This window comes from Pinus tabuliformis, chromosome J (genome assembly GCF_031772625.1).
Source record: "Pinus tabuliformis cultivar Carrire ecotype Pingquan chromosome J, CPIR1, whole genome shotgun sequence".
NCBI lineage: Eukaryota > Viridiplantae > Streptophyta > Pinopsida > Pinales > Pinaceae > Pinus > Pinus tabuliformis.
The window spans coordinates 205,623,775-205,628,172 of record NC_142295.1 but is presented as its reverse complement, the minus strand read 5'-3'; positions in this window follow the sequence as shown (position 1 = coordinate 205,628,172).

The window sequence follows — 4,398 nt, the reverse complement described above, 5'->3', positions numbered from 1 at the left end:
GGATCAAGCTCTGACCGACAGACTCGCTTTCTGCAAGAAAGACATTGAATTTTTTGAACTTGACGAAGCAAGGCAAGTTGTTGTGAAGGTTGGAAGGGAGGCTCCAAAACGAGGCCAAGGCAAAATTTTGGAGGGTGGTTGTAGCTGCTACAAAAAATAGTTATACCTATAGATGGAGGAAGAGCATGATGCTTCAAAGTTGCAGGACAGGGCAGGGTCCAAGGACGACGATATCAAACAGGTGTTTCCTCATGGACCATTACCTTGGCTACGAGGACCCGCAGTTTTCAATAGCACGACCAGTGTTAGTAGGCGCAGTCAAATTTTGAGGGACAATGCAAAGAATTGTTGCAGTCAATTGCTAGAGGAGCGTAGAGACAATTGGGCATAGACATTTACTCAACATATAGTTTAGGGACTAGTTGCAGTCAGAGACTTAGGAGACAGTTGTAGAGCCAATACAGGGACACAATGGATCCATAGATCAGTTCTTAGTTGTAGTAGTTGCAACAACATGAGATTAGATGTAACACAGGTAGTTCGCAGTAGTTCATGGAGGCACAAAGCAGTGTCAACGACAACGTAGATGCAGTGTAATGCCCCCTAATAAAGAAAATATAATAATAGTGAATAAATAACAAATAATAAAGAAAATATAATAATTCTAAATAAATAATAAATAATGAAGAGAATATAATAATAGTAAATAAATAAAATAACAAATAATAAACCGAAGTTCTAAATAAATATATATAAAAGTAAACTATAAAACATCAATCACAGAGCACTCTTTTTTTAAGCTTTTAATGCGAGTGTAATCATAGCGCTATATTTTAGATAGTTGTTGGGGACAACTTTTTGTCCCTACCAAAATTGTGGAAATGGTGATGAAAGCTCATACCGAAGTGGTTGAGGGTCCTTGTACTTGATACCCTCGCCCCTGGAAATTCACTTTGTAAACAATTTTTAATCATCTATAATAAATGATAGCCGTCTTAACACCTAATTATCAAAGACGAAGGTAAAATTTCATATGTATACACATTATATAAAATTATCCCTCAATATTAATATGCATAAGAATTAAATATGTATATGAATCCTTCAACATATTATTGGGAATCGTGCTAAATGTCCCAAAAAAAAAGCCATAGACTTATGTTACATTTTGTTACTAAATGTTATGTCATCAAGCGCATTACGGATCCCGATACGGCTTATTTACTTGGTATTTGTCTTACTTCTACTTTCTTTTCATTCGATGGGGAATTTTATGAGCAAACTTGCGGTGTCACCATGGGTTCCCCCCTCTCATGTGGTAGCTAATCTATTCAATTTTGAATCAAAGGCTTTAGCTTCTTCTTGTCTTCTGCCTAAGATGTGGAATAGGTTTGTGGATGACACTTGTGTCATCTGGTCCCATGGTAAGGAAGAGTTGGAACTGTTTTTCCTCCATCTTGACAATTAATCTAGTTCCATAAAGTTCACCATGGAATTTGAAAGTAATCGTAGTTTTCCCTTCCTTAACATCCTCCTCTCGAGGAATGATGATGGCTCTTTTTCTCATCAGGTATTTCGTAAGAAAACTCATACCGAACAATATCTTCATGCTAATTCTCATCATTTGCCAGCTCAAAAGCTTGGTGTTCTCAACACGTTAGCGACTGGAGCTTTAAGGGTTTCTGATGACAACCATTTCAATGAAGAGAAAACACATCTCCTAAGTGTTTTCTTTAATAATGGGTATAGTAGACACCAATATACTAAGGCTTTCCTCAGAGCTGAAAAAGGTCCTAGTGCTAAGAAAGATACCAAGGATCGATTTTCTGGTGTTCATCTTCCTTTTATCCAAGGGACCACTGACAAGATTGTGAGGATCCTAAGGAAGCATAAGGTGACTTCAACCTTTAGGCCTTTAAATAGCATCAAGAGCTCCCTTAGATCTGTAAAAGACCCAGTGGACCCCAAGAATATGAAGGGTGTTTATGTTATCCCATGCTCTTGTGGGACTCCCTACATTGGTGAGACTGGTCGTTTGATTAATCAAAGGATTCGTGAGCATGTTGTTGACATCAAGCATGGTAGGACTCGCTCCTCTGCTTTGGCAGAGCATGTAGATAAATCTAAGCATCACATATGCATTGAGGAGGCCCAAGTCGTTGCTATGTTTAGTCATTTCCATCATCGTAAATTGAGGGAGGTCCTAGAAATTGAAAAAACACCCAATAATTTGAATAGAGACGATGGTTGGAATATTAGTAGAAGTTGGGTCCGTGTCCTATCCTCCTAGTTTTTTAGGTTTCTTTTTGGAATTCATTTTGTTTGTTTGTTTATCTATGTAGGTATTGGTGTCATTTTTATAGTGTTTGTTGTTGATTTATTCTTCATTAGAGTTTATTTTCTTGATCTTTCGTGTTTTCTTAAGTATTTTATCATCCTATTCATTCTTAACTCCTTTTAGTATTTTTATTATTTGTTTAATGAGCCTCGACCCTATATTTTATTTATTGATTGCATTTCTTTGAATATATATATATATATATATATATATTATTTTTATTATTTATTTATTCATATATATATTTCTTTTGACTTGTGTATATTTTTGTTTTATTTTATTTATTTTCCATTAATTATTTTTAATTTAGTTTATTTATTTCCACTAATTACTTTTATCTATTAAATGATGTTGTCTCGATTAGGGTCTTGACTCCTTTTTATAATTTTTTACTTCCCTCCTTGTTTAGAGTTTGACTTTGATTTTTTTTATTCTTGTTAGTTGTTTTTATATATTATATATTATATATTATTTTTATTTTTATTGTTTTTCGATTATTTCTGAGTAATAATATTTGATTTTAATAAATTAAATTAAATATTATTTTTCAAAAACTAGCTGTTTGATATAACTGTTACTTAATAACATTTATCTTTAATATATTAATAAATTAATATCATAATTTAAATATTATTATTCAAATATAGCCATTACTTGAAATTACTGTCTCTACATTGCTATCTATTTAAGCCTTTGCCATGGTCTGCCTCTTCATCTAGTCCTCATGATGAACCACACTTGTTGGTTCAAAATGCGTCGGCCAAAAATTTCTCTTACGTGATTTATACAGAAAGACTTTGCTTAATTCATTATGGATCACATAAACTGGTTTTTTTTTTTTTTAATCAATTGTTTATATATATGTATATATACAAAGGGCGTAGTCTAACTTATAAACGAAATGGTCCTTTTCACCATTATTTTTTTTTGTTAATTTTAATGAAAATCTGACTGAGATTGTTACAAATTTAAGTTTAAATTGTTTAATCTGCATAATTCAAGTACCGCAGGGGTTTTTCAGGGTGCCCAATCCATTTATTCATTCAAAAATGTATTTTAAACAACAAAAAATCTTGAAATTTTATTGTCGGATTTGAGTGAAAATGGTTATTTCGTCTACAAGTTAGACTACGCCTTAATAAAGTGTAGTAAATTCTTTTACATAATATTAATAAAGTTATTATTTACAATTTGAATATAAAGTTGACTTACATAATGATACTTTTAACTGGAAATTTGATGCACCGATAGAGATCATAATTATTGGAAGAGGTATTTAATAACAATCTAATAATATTGTTGTGAATTTAGTTATGGTTAGGCTAATGTGCTAATTCATAAAGATTAGTAATTTTCCATGATTTTTGAAACTAAGGTGAATTGAAGAAGATTCTATTAGTCCATTCAAAATAAGCTTTTAAGTTAACTTATATGTTAGTAGTTGTTATTAATCTTAATTTGTGTTTAAAAAAATAGATAAAAAGGATTATGTAAAAATTAAGAAAACAATTAATTAATTTACACTCAACATTCACAATTGGATTAATAATATATTGAGACTTCGTAACATAAAAACTTGTCTCATTAGCATTGAGAAAAGTTATTGCCAAGCAAATGAATCATATACGTTATTTTATTTAATAACACAATCTCATCGTTATTATGATATCATATAAGCTGTTTTAATTAATAATACAATCTCATAGTTATTATGATATCACATACGTTATGTTAACATTAATAACATCCTTATGACATTGCTCTCTTTTCATATAACATATTTAATATCTCAATTGTAATTTTAACTTTTAATGTGGTTTAATGAAATTTAACGAAATTTAGGTTCATTTCAACACTAACGTGGTTAATATTATATATAAGATTTTATATGCAATTTTAAAGTGGTTGAAAAGTCATTAAAATAAATAAAGGAAATTGTTATGAAATATAAATGTTTAAGAAAGTTGTATGATGGTTGAATAGTTTTAAGTAAATTTAAGTTAGTTTTATATGTAAGTTTTAAGGGTTAATTTAATGAGTTTAACCATTTGTCTTAAAAC